This window comes from Triticum dicoccoides, chromosome 1A (assembly GCF_002162155.2).
Source record: "Triticum dicoccoides isolate Atlit2015 ecotype Zavitan chromosome 1A, WEW_v2.0, whole genome shotgun sequence".
NCBI classification, from domain to species: domain Eukaryota; kingdom Viridiplantae; phylum Streptophyta; class Magnoliopsida; order Poales; family Poaceae; genus Triticum; species Triticum dicoccoides.
The window spans coordinates 44,463,495-44,483,027 of record NC_041380.1 but is presented as its reverse complement, the minus strand read 5'-3'; the positions used below and the strand labels follow the sequence as shown (position 1 = coordinate 44,483,027).

General features: G+C 42.0%; 1 long non-coding RNA gene across 1 annotated transcript; it reads right to left on the bottom strand.

Moving 5' to 3' along the window:
* Positions 1-4,473: 4,473 nt before the first annotated feature.
* LOC119358949 lies at positions 4,474-9,959 on the bottom strand. Its single transcript, XR_005172345.1, has 7 exons — positions 9,459-9,959; positions 8,304-8,680; positions 8,070-8,148; positions 6,989-7,036; positions 6,005-6,835; positions 5,776-5,889; positions 4,474-4,922 (listed from the first exon to the last, which is right to left on the bottom strand). It is a non-coding gene; the product is annotated as an uncharacterized LOC119358949 (long non-coding RNA).
* Between the last annotated feature and the right edge of the window lie 9,574 nt (positions 9,960-19,533).

Sequence of the window (19,533 nt, the reverse complement as noted above, 5' to 3'; positions counted from 1 at the left end):
TATATATATATATATGCATAACGTGTACAATGTGTAGTACCGTAAAATACCAGCAAACGAAAAAGAATTAAAATGGAAAACACAAAATTAAATGAAAAAGAAATCATAAAACCAAAAACCCCACAACCATTTAGTACCGGTTGGTGTTACCAACCGGTACTAAAGGGCTCCCGGCCCCCGGAGCTGGCTCGTGCCACGTGGATCCCCTTTAGCACCGGTTCGTGCTGAACCGGTACTAAAGGGGGGGGGGGCTTTAGTGCCGAATCTTTAGTGCCGGTTCCTAAACCAGCACTAAAGGGCCTTACGAACCGGTGCTATTGCCCGGTTCTGCACTAGTGAGTACACCACCGAAGGATCCAAATTTAGTCCACGGCGGGCTGCTGTTAGCCAGTTCTATGTAGGCACAAAGTGGCTAGTGTATCAGATTGCCAACTAGAAGGATGAATCTATTTGGCTGCAATAATTCTTCGGCGATGACATAATCATGTTTGTAACTGTGGACATCAGAAGGGAAAACATTATGCTCCAACCTTGGGGGTGGAAGGTCATAACCAACTAGACCTTTAAGATTGTATTAAGACTGTTAAGTTCAAAGCATCATTGGTTGATATGGCGGAAAGCTTTATAGACAGCAGTTATGCCTTCTTGCGATAGTCGAATAAGAGTTCGATTAGAATCGCAGGGTGAGTGCAAAAACCCTGACCAAGCAGCAGGTCGAATACGCATGCTTGGATGCGTTCGTGTGCCATAGGGCTTACATCATGATGGAGTATTACGATTGCTTAAATGCACAATATTTCCTAAGTGTGGCCGAGTCAAAACTGAGATGGCGGAGGGAGAAAGAGACGCAAAAGCTCAAGATGATCGTGACGAGGCTAATTGGCTAAAGCTGGCACCCTAATTCTTAGATGATGCCCCGAATGTTGTTGCGGTAACTTTGTTAAAAAAATGTGTAAATAGTTGGTAAACTAATTCTAACCAAAAGAAATATAAGCGTAAAAATTAATAAAAGAAAGTGTCTAAAAATAGAATAAATCCTTTTGAATTACTGTTAAAAATATCATTTCGAACAAAAATGTGAAGGATGACTAACATGCATGTATGATGTGGCAGCATTACATGCATAGACTAATGCAAAAATATTTGTAATTTTTAAGTTCGCTTATGTGGCAGATTTTGCATGGCTTAGTAGGAGAATAGACTTAAATGCATGGCTTAGTAGGAGAGTAGACTTAAATGCATGGCTTAGTAGAGATATTGAGGTGAACACTTTGCACGTTGAGGGAATTGGGAGCAACTTCTTAAGGATGTAAGATTTGTCAAAGTATACCACGTGAATTAAGAACGTCATAAGTTGAAGTAAGGCTTGTAGCCTTCATGCATGCACATTTCTTGGCTCTGCACAATAAATTAAGTTGACCATATATGCATAAGTTTCTAAAGATTATGCGACTGACACAGTTGGTGGATATTGTAATCATTATTATTTTTCGACCTTTTATGACTTATCTTCTCTTGGTCTATGAGTAGCAGCTTGACTTCATGTATATATGGATATTAATCTACAGCTGAGTGTAGCAAAATATATGAATAAAGAAAAATATAAGCACCGAATGAAAATGAAGGTATGCCATGCGCAATTGGCCCATACTCTGATTGTGTTTCCGACTTCCAATAGCTCTGTTTTTTGAAAGAGTAAAATTACTCTCGTCGTATTCTTGGTAAACTGATACAGTGCAAAGAAACACCTTTAGATAACAACTGCATGTTGTGACTAGAATGAACTTGTTGTACTTGATATTGTAATTTTGAATATGCACGATATTGTAATTTTGAATATGCATCGCATTCTTGGTTATGACAGTGTCCTAGATGTGGTATTTGAGGTTACAATCTACACTAGTACTTACCTAGCAATTCACACTATATATGTTGGTCGTTAATTACATAAAAAATTGACATGCATTTATCAATACAAAGAAAATCTTTTCGAAGGTGCAATATGCTAGTTAACACTATATTTGATAATAGGCATGTGTCATAAAGGAGGCTCACGAGCATGATATAGAACGCGCTCCATAAATTATGCAGGGCGAGCGGTGTATGGCGATTCTGCTAGACTGGGGGCTTTGACCATGTGTACAGATGTCTACGCCATTTGAATAACTGGTAGATGGAAAAATGTTTGAGTACAGCAGGACTGAAAGAACAACTACTAACCAGGATAAGAAGAACTTGCCTGTGCGTTTGTGACGCGGATGAGTGGCCATGGGGGTGCCAATGAAGAGAACCTGCCTCCGATACGTATCAAAGGCAGGTTCACGTATCAGAGGATTTTGTTAAGGAGAATTTGCATGCCATTCACGTACCGAAGGTAGGTTTTGTTCATTGTCACCTCCATGGCCTCCCTCCCCGCGCAAGCTTCCTCGTCCGCCGGCACTCATCTGTGTCGCACACGCTCAAGCTTTTATCCTGGTTAGTAGTTGTTCTCTTAGTCCTCTTGTACTCCAACATTTTTCCATCTGGCAGTTCTTCAAATGGCGTAGACATCCATGCACATGGTCAAAGCCCCCTACGGTACTGTGATTGAGGCAGTAGTGATAAGGAGTGGCGCAACCATAGATAAGTTAATCAAGGATATACCGGATGAAGTTCACACCGAGGTCAACACACATCAGAGGTTCATCGTCAGCCTGGACGTGGAGTACACCACCGAAGCATCCGAATTCGGTCCATGGCGGCCTGCTGTTATCCAGTTCTATGTAGGAACAAAGTGGCTAGTGTACCAGATTGTCATATGGAATGATGAATCTATGCGGCTGCAATAATTCTTCGGCGATGACAGAATCATGTTTGTAACTGTGGACATCACGAGGGAAAGCATTATGCTGTAACCTTGGGGTGGAATGCCAAAAATCAACTGCACCTTCAAGATTGTATTAAGAATGGTAAGTTCAAAGCATCATTGGTTGATATTGTGGATATGACAGTTGAACAAGAGTTTGATTAAAATTGCAGGGTGGGAGCAAGAGCCCCTGACCAAGCGGCAAATGGAATACGCATGCTTGGATGCGTTTGTGTGCCATCAGGCTTACATCATGATGGAGTATTAAGATTGTTTAAATGGACAATATTGCCTAAGTGTGGTCGAGTCAAAGCTGAGATGGCAGAGGGAGAAAGAGGCGCAGAACCTCAAGATGATCGTGACGAGGCTAATTGCCTAAATATGGCACCCTAATTCTTAGATGATGCCCCACGCGTTGTTGCGGTAACTTTGTTAAAAAATGTGGAATAGTTGCTAAAAGTAACTAAATCTAACGAAAAGAAATATAAGCTTGAAAATCAGTAAAAGAAAGTGTCTAAAAATAGAATAAATCCTTTTAAATTACTGTCAAAAATATCATTTCAAAAAAATGTGAAGGGTGACTAACATGCATGTATGATGTGGCATCATTACATGCATAGACTAATACAAAAATAATTGTAATTTTTAAGTTCGCTTATGTGATAGATTTTGCATGGCTTAGTAGGAGAGTAGACTTAAATGCATGGCTTAGTGAAGATATTGATGTGAACACTTTGCATGTTGAGAGAATTGAGACCAACTTCTTAAGAATGTAAGATTTGTCAAAGTATACCACGTGGATTAAGAACGTCATAAATTGAAGTAAGGCGTTCTGCACAATAAATTAAGTTGAACATATATGCATAAATTTCTAAAGATTATGCGACTGACAAAGTTGACTGTAAGCATTATTATTTTTCGACCGTTTATGACTTTTCTTCTCCTGGTCTATGAGTAGCAGCTTGGCTTCATGTATATATGGATATTAATCTACAGCTGAGGGTAGCAAAATATATGAATAAATAAAAATATAAGCACAACGAAAATGAAGGTATGTCATGCACAATTGGCTCATACTCCAATTGTGTTTCCAACTTCCAATAGTTCTGTTTTTTCGCGAATACATAAAGCTTGCGTATCATTTCATTGATAGAAGAAGTTAAGAATGAGTACAACGAGGTGATACAACGCATGACACAAACGCAGAAGGCGTGAACATGCCTACTGGAGTAGAGGACCGTGGGATGCTCAGCCCAAACAGAAAAGTAACACGGCTAAACTCGCCACCCTGGGATGCAGCCCAAACCAGACCAACCAGACGACCAACAACATCGAAACTGCCACCGAGGACACTGCAAGCATACAAGACGACGCCTTCAAGAAGGGGAATGACGCCAGGGCGCCGTCGTCGTCCGATCTGCAAAGATTGACACAGCGATGATGATAGTGGCCACCCCAACAAGCGCCAATGACACCCCCATCCACCTACATTCCCAATTTTGGTTTCTACTAGTGGTTGGGGCGCCACCCGGTGGCGCCGCCTGAGAGAAAGTTGGGCGGTGCCAGGTAGGAGGCACCCCTTTCACTTTCCTAGCATAAAATTAATAATGCACATTACAGAGGTGGTTTAGCAAGCTCTTCCCCCCGAGCAAACTCAAAAGGGGAAAACAACAGCCCAAAACACCCTACAGGCCTTCACGGCCAGCAACAACAAGAACAAGTGCATTGTGCTGTCATTAGAGTTAATCTTCCCCAACAGGTCATGTATAAACAGAAGGGAGCTTACACATCAGTGGCCTGAATACTCTCTCTTTCATGATCTAGAGCATCAACAACTCCAAGGTTGACAAGGGCACCCTGCTTGATCGCCATGGCCTGCTCGTCATCGAGCCTGAAGATTTCCCGGAGCGCGACAATGTCCTGCAGCTTCAGCTACTCCTTCAACTGGTTGGCAAGAGCATCCAAGGCAGCCTCAGTGACGTCCTTGCCATTTTTTATGACGCCCAGGCCACGGCAAACCAAATGTGCATTAATCTTGAATGGTTATTGTTCCTTGAGGTTGCTGGCTCTTACTCAGCTTTGACATATGTCCATGTAAAAATGATCATTCAGAACTCATAACGATTCATAAACATATATGTGATTTCAAATCTAACGCTCCTTGACATTGTAGGCACCATAGTGGACTAAGAAAGTAGGACTCTCTTACTTATGAACTAAAGCTAACTAAAGATCTGACTATATATCTCTCCAAGCTTGCGAAGTTATGCAAGTGCCGCACTTTATTCCCACGGTTTCTTTACTACATATGCACCTACTTTTTTCTATGCTTACCTATATCTCGATTAATATATACAAATTACACATGTTGAAAAGAGAATGTTCAAATGTTTTATGAAAATTTAGTTATGTACTGAATATATTCTCCATGGTAATACTCAAAAAAGTAATTGCATGGATAAAAGTGAATTGCAGAACTGATTGCTTACCATCACATGCAATGCTCCAATTTCTCAACATTATGAAGATGTGTGAGCAGCCAAAAAGAAATAGCATACCAATGTTACTATGACTGAATTAATTAGGGGAGGACAACCTAAAGACACATTGTTCTACCCTGAAATTTTTGACATGAATCACTAATCTTTGGTATTGAAATTAGGTACTTCTTGTCATAATCAAGTAATGGTTGGCCACCTGAAATTGGAAGGAGGCCGAAGCACAAAAATAGACAAACCACTTTTTTGCACCACATGATTATAGTAGCATGCGTCAGTATACTGACCTACAAAGCATATAAGTGAAAAACCAAAACTAATCTGACTTTATAAAGCACAAATAAAGATCTCTTCGGGTAACACTAAATCAGATTTCATTTTTATTAACATCACCTCATGGTTAATAAAACGACCAAAGAAAGGGAGCCCCACCTCATGGTCGCAGCAACTGCTGCTCAGAGAGCATCTCCATCTTGCCTGTCGTCAGGTAGTTGGCCCACTCCAATGCCCAGACGCGCTGAACGACCAGCATGATTCGCAAGAACCCTATAAAATGAACAAGTTCAGGCACAGGGGCGTGCTAGTGTACAATCAGTGAATGTGAATACAAGATTTATAATTTGCAGAAGCATATAAATATATTCTGATTACAAAAACATACCTAAACCATAGGCTTCTTCAGACTTCCCAATATCCAAGGGCGACAGTGCAAGATCTAGTTGTACAGGGTTCTTAATCATAAGTGACATAGCAAGAAATACTTCAGATTCACAGCATAAGAAAAGATGAGAGATAAAACAGAATTAATTCCTTGCTCCAGCTCCAAAAACAGAGCAGATAATGCAAACTGTCTGTTGAAAGTGGATTGGAAAATGAACAGGATGCAGATGTACTTTCATTGAAACGACATACCTAATGAGAGCAGGACAATGGACAATTATGTTCGTTCTAATCAACAATCATGAGAAAATCCTAAGCAAACAACTTTGCAATTCCTCCCAGTGGGAGGCCAATTTCCAGAACTTTAATCGACACTTCACCTCCATCTCAGCAAGACGAGCGAGCTATAAAAATTAGATAAGAATAGACCTGGTAATGTAACCGGTATGGATTGAAATCTGGAAGGCATTACAATGTGTAGGGTTCATGAAGACATGGGATCGTAATGACAAAAGCCAATGATAATACACCGAGTAGTGGGATACAGTTTTGCTGAAAAATTATCAAGACGACAGAACCATCCTTGAAGATTTGATTATTGTAGCTGAACTTTGAACAGAGTTAGTGCTTGAATCTAATACTCAGAAAAATAGTATATAAACCGTCTGATTACAATGATCTAAGAGGTGTTCCGCGCCAAGGAACTAATTAATAAATTTCAACACTATAAGAGCACATTTAAACTGAAATACTTACTGTTCCATGTCATTCTCCTCTGTAAACTTGTCCAAACGATCCTGAAACACCAAAGATTGTAGAACATGTGACATCCCTGGAAAGCAGGACCAGGTTATGACTTTAGAAGGGTAGTAAGTGAAGAAGAAGAAAGCAAGTGATTTGGAAGACCATATCTCATAATAGTACAAACTGAAGAAGAAAATAAAAATTCTCAGATGTAGCAGGAAACATTGGTATGGGTGCTTACTGCGTACAGAAGATTACCATTTGTCTTCTCGCATCCAGTTATGCCAGCCTGTTCATATGCAAATCTATAGTCAAAAGGGGCAAAACATTGTAGGGCCTGAAATAGATAAGTGGCGCTGATTACGTCAGGTAAACTAGTGCAATTTGCACCGCAGACGAATAGAAATCAAACCCTAGCAGCAGGGACCGCACTAATCAAAACGAAGACTACAAGTGTAAGGATAGAAGGCGTTGTTTATCTTGGCTACAGCTGCGGCTAGGTTCGCGGTGACTTTGCTGTTGCAGATGTTAGTGATGAGGTGGTCTTAGATAAACTCATTATATCGCGATGCATATCAGAAAGAAATTAAAATCAATCAGATGGCTAGAAAAGAGAGACATGAAAGATGCTTATTGCACTGATAAGCACATATGAACACATAGGCAACAGGTTTATATTACAGATACTTTAGTTGATTCAGAAGCAATGACACTGTCCAACAGTATAGTCTCAGCGATGAAGGACATTTCTTCACCGGATCTCTGAAAACATCAATTTTTATAGAGAGGTAATTATGTGTATAAACAATATGGATGTATTTTTCGATAAAGAACAGGAACACAAACCAAATAAATAGTATACAGGTCAAAAAAAATATATCTGAGAAACAAAGGTGCATTGTTACAAGGTCCCTGACGTGTGTTTGGCTAGCTAGATGGTGATCCTGACTTTGTGCTCAGTTTGGTAGCTGGAGACGATATTGCTGGTCGTAGCGGTTAATGGAATAGAATGTACTCAATCTAAAAAACGCACATTTATACCCTGAGTCCCTGATGCAGGAGCATTGCTCACTGATGTTTATATTTCAGATTTACATGTTAATATTTTGATCTTATATAACCTTCACATATTTTTTAAGCTACTTTTCTTAATGGAAACAAGTAAACAGATACTTAGCTTGTAATTAAGTATAAGTAAAGTGATACGAAGTCAAAAGGGCATAATCTGCTGCACATGAATATATAATTAGCAACCATTACAAGTTACGTGCTTAACACAAACAACAAGGAATAGCATGCCTTTAGGATAATTAGCAAGATACCTTAGAAAGAGGTAAACTAATCCACACATGAATCAATCACTAGTTCACTACAGCACCGCATACTTGAAAAGCAGGATACCTAAAAAAGGGGCAAACCAATGATCGATCAGTAAATGCTACGAAATGGTGTAATCTAACCTTACATCATAACAACCTTGAATTGTACAGTTTAGAAATAAATAGTAGCTCACATCTCAGAAGGCTACTATCAAGTACAACACGCGGGTGATTTACCTTAATAAGCTTATACTCTTTGCGTGAATGATTTTTTGCGTCTTCTGTTGTTCTTATTGTTTCTTTCAGTTCTTCAACCTTCTGATACCTCGCCCTCTCCTTATCTATTCCTCTTGATGACACAGATTCAAGTTTCTTCACCTAGTTGTGCAAGGCAAATTAAGTCTGATGATAGGCTTTGGATATGAAGCAAAGCATTAGAGTAATCAGTAAATGCATTGTGAATAGAAGCTGGATCCTGCGAGACACATGCACATGGCCACCGATGGTGGAGAGGAATGGGGATTAGATCCGTGGTGGCGGCGTCCTCCCATTGATCGAAACCACCACCGGCACCTTCTCCTCCCACCTGCTCCTCCGTCGGCTCCTTGCCACTGCTACTCAGGGTAAGACCGGAGGATCAGAACATAAATTTATACCCAAAAACAAACATGTCATCGTTCTTTTATTAGTCTCAACTACGTACAGACTACTGCACAAGATTTCCATTGCCCCGAACATTAGTACAACAGCCCGAAATGCAAACAAAGGACCTATATGGTCCAAAGGTACAACAGAAATCTGATTTGCTCATATTAGCATGTAAGAAATGTAAAGGATGCATGTTGGAGCTGGATCAGTGTCAAACTAAAAAAGCTCAAATCAAATGTATGTGTCTGAAACATCAAAATTGTCTCCAAATCATGCAAAAATTGAATTGTTTCATGTGAAATTCCTTAAGAAAAACTCATTACCCTGCAATTAGTGTTGCACTTGAGTTCTTTTTTAGTCAACCAGATTCCTGGTTCCCTAGTACTACAAGGCTATCACAATCATTGGACGAGTGCAAGGAACAGAAGTGTAAGAATGTGTGAATCCACCCGTTTATTTAATTTAGCACATCCCAAGTTGCAGATCTAACAACCTGGTGTCCTACACTCCTACTACGTAGTATGAGCTGCAAAGCGCTATTCATTGACCACATTTCGTAGAACATCTTGCAGGCACAGAAACAAAGACGACAAAATCTAGAGAGAGATGGTAGTCTGTATTGTAAAGCAGGAATGGGAGTGGTGCGGCATCTCGTCTTGCCATGGCCGCTTGCACCTCAGGTTCGGCAGCGCTGCCATCTAATGGAGAGAGAGAGAGAGGGAGGATGGGTTGGATTGAACTCACCAGCGAGCTGAACTCGGCCGACCACCGCCGGCGATGTAGCCACACGACAAGGAGTTGCTGATTGATCTGTACGTGCCCACCTTGCTTCACTTCCCATTGCACGGCTGGAGCTTGCGCCGCCGCTAGAACCAAGCCGGTCGGACCCAAGGGGAGGGCGACTCGATGGGTCGATGAGGGATGCAGAGCACGCCGTCGACGGTGGTGGTGATTGAGGGTACCATCCCCATCCACGTGGTGGCGAAGAGGAGATGAAAGGAGAGGGCGGCAGTGGAGCTCGAAGCGTGGGGTAATGAAGGACCACGAGGGAGGCCGGCGTCATGGAGGCACGGGCGGCCCATCTGGCTAGAGCTAATGTCTCTCCTTCCCAATCCCTGCCCTGCACGGCCTCACCCAGATGGCCGGCTTTGTGGGCCTGGGCGCAGCACTCGGACGCGAGGTCCTTCCTAGCTGGCCGTAGAGCTCGAGGTCGCGTGGTGTATGGGAGAGGTCAGAGGTGAAAGAAAGAGAAGAGGTCGCGTGCGTGGAGGAGAAACAGAGTAGGAATGGCTTCCTAGAGAAGGAAACAAAAAAAGTTTTACCAGCACAGGTACTATCTCGGGACGGTAGATACCCTTCCTCTTGCTTCTTCCTTTTCTTTTTAATCTCGCCAAAGTAAGAATCGCCAGGTGGATAGACTCAGATAACGCCCTTGATGCACAGCTTATTGTTTTGGATTCCAGCCGCCACAGCCAAGTGTCTGTCTAATGGTTTAGAGAAAATTGCTTCTATACCATCGACAACCTCTACAATGGCTTATTTGCCATCAAACAAAGCTTCAGTGCTTATATACCAAACACAAACAAAATCTATTACCTATATACCACTAGCAGTTAGTCTAGTGTTAACTCAGTCCGTTAAGTGCCCAAAATGACCATCCTACCCTCAATGGCAAATCAGCAAACAACTGTAGAACATGTCCAGAAAAAAACTGACAACATTCCTCCTCTATTTTCAGCATTCCAGCAAAATTATAGTGATTATCTAACAATTCGAGGATATAAATAATTCCAGCAACAGAGTAATATACTCAAGAAAATTCATATCATTTAGAAGACATTCATGAAACACCATATTAATTCTCACACAATCAGTACCAAGTTCGCATCGTCCAAAACCAAAATACCACAACCAAAATATGTTGTTCACACAAGCAAATCTCTAAATAAAATAGCACACATGAAGAGCTGCGATACAGAAATAATACGCAAGATTTTAGAGCATTTCACAGTTTCAACTTTTTTTTGCTTCAACTGGCTTGCTTGGTTGTTAGGCGCAACTCTCTTCTTGCTTCGAGTTCCCATTGCATGGCTATCAAGCGCAATGGCCACTTCTATTCTTCTCAAAACAGTCAAACATTTTCATGCATTCTTCATCATTTGACACAGAGATATTTTTGCCACTAATGGAATCAACATACTCAAGAATTATATTATCCTCTGAGCATAAAGCAAAAGAAGAAGTTCCAGCAATACAAGCCAGCAAATCCTTCATACTTGTCCTAATACCCTCAATAATCTGTCAACTAAATGTCGAATCCCCATTGATTTTTGTTTCACTGCCACAAACCTTGACCTCTATTGTGTTGGGAACCAAGAAATTTTGGCAGCATAACGCGTTTTGTTGGGAACCAAGAAGAGCTACATGCACCTTCTACTTTCTGTGCTTCACTTTCACATGGAAGCAAGGAAGGGAAACGCCCCATATGTATACCATTACAACTAGCCCACCGCCACAGCCACCGCCGGCTCCTTCGTTCATCTCAATCAATTAATTTGTTGACAACTAACTGACTAACTGCAGAGACATCAATCTAGGCCGAGCATGCCATCCAATCTATTAGTATTCCCTTAGTATCCATCCGAGATATGATTTTATAATCAGAGCACAAAACTGCTTCTTGACTGAAAAAAAGAAGAAGGGAACATCTATGTCAATAAACTGCTTCCAAGGCTAGGCACAAAAAAAGGCATTGCATGATAAACTCATACTCTTTTCTGACGGTTGTACCGGTGCGACTTGCCTTTAACGGAGACACTACTAGTACTAACCTAATGGCTGCTAACCTAGTATGCATCAACCACATGTGCTTGCTAAATCAATTGATCACTTTAGACATGCATGCCTACCAGTAGCAGCAAGCAAAGGCACCAATCACCTCTGCTAGTTACTTAAAAAAAGGGTGTTCTACAAGATTTGCTGAAACATTTTAATATTACTATATTACTACTCCGCTGTGCAGCAACCAAGTGCTTCGAGTTTCAGAGAAAGGGCACTTGTCCGAAATACACATAGAAGAATATAACTAGGTACTAATTTCACAGAGATAAACATAGTTTTTCTAAATATCAAATTGATGCTTCGTAGCTTTGTATATGTAAGCAGCATGGAAGTAAATGTAAACTGGCTTAACATTAGCTAAGAATTCTTTGTAATCCAATAATCCAAAGCAAAGCAAAACAAGAGCAGAATAATGTCTACAATCTAATAACCAAACTGATATATAATATTCAGCAAGTACTACGTACAGTTCAAAGAAGAACTGAATTGAGGTATGATCTTATAACCAGAGCAAAAAATTACTTCTTGGTAAGAAACGGCAACATCTATGCCAAAAAACTGCTTCTTGCCACATCAACATCAAGGAATTTGCAGATTGCCTCAAAGTTCAGTTCGGCCGGCTTACCAAATCAGACCAAAGGAAAAAAAACACAAGCTCGAAGCATATATCATAATTAGATTTAGCGACATGCTCCCACTGGTAATCCTAAACAGACCAAGACAAGAAAGCATGTCCTTATATTTGTAGGATATCCAATCCTTGCTTATCTCTTGAAACAATGTGGAGAAATCGATTATGAAACAATGGCACTTCACCATACCAGACCCTCTCGGGTAGAGTATTTGACAAAAAACTACCACATTAGGGGTATCCGTCCCACAGAACTACCACTTTCAAAAAAGTGACTAATAACTACCGAAAATTTCAAATTTTGTGGCAAAAAACTACCAAGTCGTGTTGATCGTCCAGTTAGCCGTTTTAACCGCTTAACTGACAGGGATGGCCCACATGGCAGGCCGACAGCGGCCCTAACGGCTAACGGACGCCGCTCGCGGCCGTTAGTGGCCCGGCTCGGTCGGAACCAGCCAGGGGCTAGGTCAAAACGACCGACCGACCGGCCGACCGGCCGAACCACATCTCTCTCCCCGAGCTCTCTCCTCTCTATTCCTAGGCGGCGGTGGTAATGGCGGCGTTGGATCCAAACCCCGACGGCGATTTGTTCGGCGGCCAACCTCCTGACGTAGTTGGGGGCCGCGTCGACCTTTCGGAGGTCGATACGTGGCTAGGAAGCTCTAGCTTTGCGACCCAACAGCCTGAATCTGGAGTTGGCGGCAGCGGCGGCTCGACCACCGACGAGCCATCCCAGGAGTTGGCGGCGGCTCCACCACCGACGACGACAAGAAGTGCACCTCGTGGCCGGCGCAAGCTTCCTCGTGCGGGAGGCGGCAGGTACAACATATCTTCTTCCTTTTCAGTTTTATTGACAGGATGTATTTTAGGTCAATATCCCCTAATGTATGATAACAGAGTAATTGCAAATTGTTAGAAACTTTAGCAGTGTGCATTCTTTATAATAATTCATTCCATTTTTGTCCAGTATTGATGACCCAAAATGGGGAATTTTATTCCATTTAGAAGGCAGAGATTCAGTTGTTAGAAACATGTACCAGTCAGACATATCATTTGGGACTCTGATATCTCTTATTAGGAGTGAGGGTTGCTGCTCTGATGATTATATGTACTATGTTAGTGATGCTCATAAAGGGATAGAAGGCTTAGAGAAAATATCTTCTGAAGATGATGTGCAGCAGATGTTGCTCCACTCTCTAAATGAAAAGAGTGTGAACATAAGAGTTGTGAGAGCAAATGAGCTGTGTAATGCAGATGAAAACAGAGATTATTATTTTGTTGATCATTGCATTAACACCCAACAAAGTTGCACTAAGTTGGTGGATACAAGCATGGACAGAAAGGAAGAGCTTAAGAAAAGTATTCTTCAGAGAGAAGCTGACCTCAATCATTTTGAAGGTGGCACTGATGTATCAGAATTTCTGTCTGATTCAGATGGCAACAGTGTGGAACTGCAAGCAGTTTCTTCATCTGATGATGAAGATAGACCAATGGCACAAAAACTAAAGCCAGTGAGAAATCCTGGTCCAACAATTAGATCACACAATGAGGCTGAGAAAATGGAAAAACCAGATTGGTTGCCTGAAGCTGATGAAAAATGTTTTCCTGGTGATTATGGCATTAGTGATGAAGAAGATGAGCATGAATGATCCTATAAACTACCAAGTGGTAGGAAGAGAAGGAATATGAAGTTGAAGGAAAGGGTATGGTTCAATCCCAAACTACCAAACCCAGAAGATCAGTTTTGTAAGGGATTATGCTTCACCAGTGTTTATGAGTACAGAGATGCACTTAGGGATTTTCACATTAGGACATTGAGGAACTTTCAATACCATAGAAATGCCCCAGATAGGATTATTGTTTGGTGCTCAGAGAGAGCACAATGATGTGATTTTTATATCACTGCCTCTAAAATAGCTCATGAGAAAACTTTCTGCATTAAGAAGTGTGATATTGTGCACACTTGTGGAGCATGTGCAGAGTCCACAAAGGTTACTACAAAGTGGTTGTCCAGATCAGTACAGGAAGCATTGAGAGAAGACATTAGATCTCCTGTGGATGCATTAATTAAAAAGACAAAGACCAAGTTTTCAGTGGATGTGTCAAGGAGTGTGGCATATAGGGCAAGGAGGAAGGCTGTTGATGTGGTGCAAGGTGATCACAAGCAGCAGTATTTGAGGTTAAGAGATTATCTTCAAGCTGTTCTTGATACAAACCCTGGGAGCAGGTGTATAGTGACAACATTTGAAGATCCAGAAAACCCGGCACCTACTCCTAGATTCAAGTATCTTTTCTACTATTTAGCAGCTTCAAAGGAAGGTTTCCTTAATGGTTGCAGACCATTTATTGGTAACTTTTGAAGATTTAACTGTTATTAATTAGTGGTTTCCTAGTAGTTCTATGTTGTAGCTAATTTGTCACTTAATCCAGGTCTTGATGGATGCTTCATCAAGTTAACCACTGGGCAACAAATACTTGCAGCCACAGGAAGGGATGGCAACAACAACATCTACCCCATAGCTTTTGGTGTGGTTGACAAGGAAGACAGAGAGAGTTGGACTTGGTTTTTAACTCAGTTGAGAGGATTAGTTCTCCGCATGTTCTCTGCTTGCTCTGTGTTTTCTGTTTATGTATGTCTCTGAACTTATTTCTTCCTTCATACTACATTTGCCTGCACTTATTGTTGTTACTTCTGAACGTTCAGAGCGGCATCATCTCCGTCGTCTGCAGAGTGAGAGAGCATGCAACAATGGAGATGCGGTAGCAAATTATCGTCATCTTCGTCGTCTGTATTAGTACTAAGTTTGCTTAAATCAGCTCGAACTATCTATGTTTTATGCATTTTAATGCGTGGTACTGAAAGTTTCGTCTCTGTCTATGTCTGAATCTGGTTAAGGATCATGCTATCTAAGCATTGCTGAATGTTTCTAAATCTGGTTTAAGTTTATGAATCAGCTTTACGTTCATGAATGTCTTGTAAATACTTGAGAATCTGGGTTGAGAGCATGCTACCTAACTTTCACTTTCCTGATGAGAAATGGCAGCAAATTATCACAAGTTTCAACACACTGAAACTGTGAACATTAAATATAGCACATCTACCACCTGTACAGACTAGTAAAATCTCCTCACTATTACTACTCCACTGCCACACAACACCTCCCCCCACTTAAATCCTCCATATAACTACTACTCCAGCACCTATCCACCTCACTTCTGCCGCACCCACAACTACTCCTCCTCTCCCTAGCTCCAACCATGGCTGGTTCTTCCTCTTCCCCTTCCCCAGACCCATGGCTAAACCCATTCCCAACTGGCAAGGGATGGGTTGCCATGCTTCTTGGTTCAGCACGCGGCGACCAAGAACTCTTCCTCGACTACATGAAGGTCGCCATGAGGTACACCAGTGCTATTGGGCTGGTAGATGCAGCAGAGGCAGTGAGGAAGAAGGCGACTAGCAAGGAGAAGCAGCGCATGGAGCAGCGCTATGGAAACCTGGGTAAGGTGGTCATGCCCATCGACATTCTCCTATGGGCAATGAAGGAGGCCGACTCCGGCGATGCTGGGCAGAGGCAGTGGTGGGCAGACCACCGCTATGTCGCTCCAGCACAAGCTACATCAAATGCAAACACAGCAGAGGTGCACGAAGACGACGACGACCTACTGCAGGCTCGCCGCCGTCCTCCTCCCATCATCGTCATCAATGAAGACGAAGAGGAAGAGGAGGTGGAGGTGCAGCCAAATCCCACCCAACTGAAGCAAGAGGTACGATGATCCAGGCGCTTAGCAGGACATACAACTAAGTGAATCTGAAACTATAAGTTTCAGATTCAGTTTCGTCAGTAGTTGAATTGTATAAGTTTCAGATTCAGTTTCGTCAGTAGTTGAACTACCTATCTCAGTTTCGTCAATTGAACTACCTATGTCAGTTTCGTCAGTGTCAGTAATCTTCAGTTTTAGCAAGTATTGTGCTATCTATGTAATGCTACCTATGGTGCCTCCTATGTGAACTACCTACCTTTGTTCAGTGTTACCAAGTTTGTGTAATGTGTGAAATGTTACAACAAACTTATCAAGACCATATTGCAGGTAGGATAAAAAAGACAGATAGAAACTGTAGCAGGCTTAGATAATAAGGTTCTTAACTTAGCATCAGGGCATTAAAGATAACATCATCTTAGAGCATTACAGATCAGGGCCATAACAGCACCCCACACCACAACCAAAATGATCTGAAACCATAGACAGTTCTTAGGCTTAGGCAGTTCATTAGCTAATATTAGTACTGAGATGCATATTTGCATCAGACTCCTTCATTGCTAGGCCAGTTATATATAAAGGCCTCATATTTACTTACCAACCATGCCTAAAAAATCACTCCTCCATGAAAACTTCTTTGATCTTGTCCAGCTTTTCCTTGCACCCATGACCAGCCTTCAGTAGCTCAGAAATGACATGCTCCAGCTTCTTCTTCTCTTCTTTAAGGAGCTCTCTCTCCACTTTTATCTCCTTCATGGCCTTCCTGGTGTTTTGAATGATATCAGCTTGACTCTGCAGGATGCACCTCTATTCTTTCTTCAGCTTAAGCTTCTCCATTTGAACCTCAATCTTTGCCTTCTCATCAAGCTGATGCTTCTTCTCCTTAAGTTCATTGATTGCCTGGCTTGTGTAATCCATGTCATGGGATTTCTGCCCATCCTGGTAATCAAACAACTTGGATACATCATCCACAAGCTGACTGTACTGATTGGCAAGAGAATCCAGCTCCTTCTTCAGTTTCTCAGCCTCTATCTCATGAGCTTCTTTGTCTTGGACTCTACCAAGGTTCTCCTCATGATACATATCCCATAGCTTGGTTAAACACCTCTGCAGAATTACTGGCCAAGGGGCATCTACCCACTCCAGAACACCACAGTTCACACCATCCTGAAAATGCAGTGAAATATTAATGATACCTAAATCCAGTAAAATTTAGTTACATAATTCATACATACATATCAATGTTTGTCTGAATGCAGTAACAAAGAAATTCAGTTAGACAAATTTTAGATGTTCCCTAAATTCAGTTCCTATCAGAGATTTAGCTAACACATGAACACCACACCAGCTTTGTACTTCAGTTTTCAGTAAACAGATACTGAAACAACAAGAATATCAATGTTGTTTGCACTATGTACCACCAAATAAATCTACACATGAAAACCACTAACAATTAGTTGCTCTTACCGTAGTAGCACATCCAATGAATCTCCTTCCAGTGTCAGTCCCTTCAAATGCCACAAACCTGCCTGGTCTTTGCCTGTGCAGGATGCACCTACGGTCAGATTCAACCACAAGCCCACTGAAACTTGGATCTATCACTGTGTCAGGAGTTTGCTGCAGTACCAACCCCATATTATCAGCCACAACACCTCACACATAAGAACTACATGGAAGAGAAGAGTGAGCTCAAACCCTAACCCTAACCCTAGCATAGGAGAGAACAGAGTGAGCTCACTTACAAAATACTCCATTTGCATGCTGCTGTACTCATCCATGTACTCGTCATCATCGGCGTCGGATGTCTCGTTGCTGTTGGGCCAGGAAGGCATCCTCGTGCCGCCGCGTCACAGTCGCCGGAGGAAACAGAGGAAGAAGAGAGAGCTCGGGGAGAGGAGTGAGTGAGTGAGAGTGAGTGAGGGTCGGTCGGTCGGTCGGTCGTTTTGACCTAGCCCCTGGCTGGTTCCGACCGAGCCGGGCCACTAACGGCCGCGAGCGGCGTCCGTTAGCCGTTAGGGCCGCCATCGGCCTGCCATGTGGGCCATCCCTGTCAGTTAAGCGGTTAAAATGGCTAACTGGACGATCAACACGACTTGGTAGTTTTTTGCCACAAAATTTGAAATTTTCGGTAGTTATTAGTCACTTTTTTGAAAGTGGTAGTTCTGTGGGACGGATACCCCTAATGTGGTAGTTTTTTGTCAAATACTCCTCTTGGGTATAGGAAGCAACATGAGTGTACGTACAGTGCCTTGATTATGAGCTGAGCCAGTATGTTCCAATATCAAAGGATTTAACTAGTTCTTTCAACCAGTTAATAGGTTCCCCACAAAAAGAAAGTTAATAGGTTCCCCACTCCCCAGTAGTAAATTCCCCTAACAACAAATGAATCCATAGTCAAACAAACACCTAACCATCCTCAAGAGGAATATACCTGCATCCATATCCCGCTAGCTAGCTAGTTGGTTGTTGTCTGGCTGCTTCATCTCTGCCTGCCTCCTTGACCCCTAATAAGTAGAAGCATCTACATCACAAGAGAACTCATATATCAGCAGTTTGAGTTGTACTACCACATATCCAATGTTTCTTTATTCCGAGAAAGATGGAGAGAAAGGGTGTGCTCTTACGGCGAGAAGGTAGATCGAACCCAGAAGCCCTGTTGTCCATGACATGATACGAACGAGCGGGTAGTGCATCATTGGAACAACCTCCATGTATATAGATGTGTTGTAGATAAGGTGAGGCGTCAACTGAGGAGCAGATGGAGAGGAAGTGGGAACGTGGGGAGGAGGGATTGGATCGAGATTTATAGGGAGAGGGCGAGCGGGAGAGAAACGCGGGGAGGCATTGGATGCAAGGTCGATCCGCGTGAGGATTAGTGTACACGGAACAATCAGCACCCTACGATCTAATCCACTTAAACCCATCCTACGGTCAATAATTCTATCAATTGTCTGCCACCCAGATCAACAGCTCAGATCAAATGTTCTGCCTGAGCAGACGCGGTGGTCTGCCAAATCTCCTAGCGATCAGCTGTGACGCCCGGTTAATCAAGCTACAGTAACCACGATTACTGTTGCTAATCTCGTGTTAGTTCAGATCTGAGCCAAATTCAAATTTCAATTAAAGTCAAACATTAAAAGTTTCCAATAGTCAAATAAAAAATGTTCAAATTGTAGCAAATAAATCATAATCAATTATGGTGGAGGAACCACACTTTTATGAAATGATTAAATACTCTAAAGTGAATAAAACCATAGCAAAACAATTATTCAAATGATTTTAAATAATAAACAAATGTTAAACTAGTTTAATTGACCATCAAACTTTTTATGGTAGAGGGATGTTCTGAAACCTTATTTTAGGAGCTATGGTCATATTTTATAAAAACTAAAATAAAGTGTGACTAAACTAAAACAGAAAAGAATAAATAAAAAGAAAAGACAAAAGGTAAAACGAAAAAAAGAGACGGAAGGAAACCCCCATCTGGGCCTCGGCCCGACAGGCCGATGGGCCGCCAGACCGGCCCACCCCGGCCCCCCTTAACCCCCCACTCCCCATTGACCTAGAGTGTCCCCCCACTCCACGCAC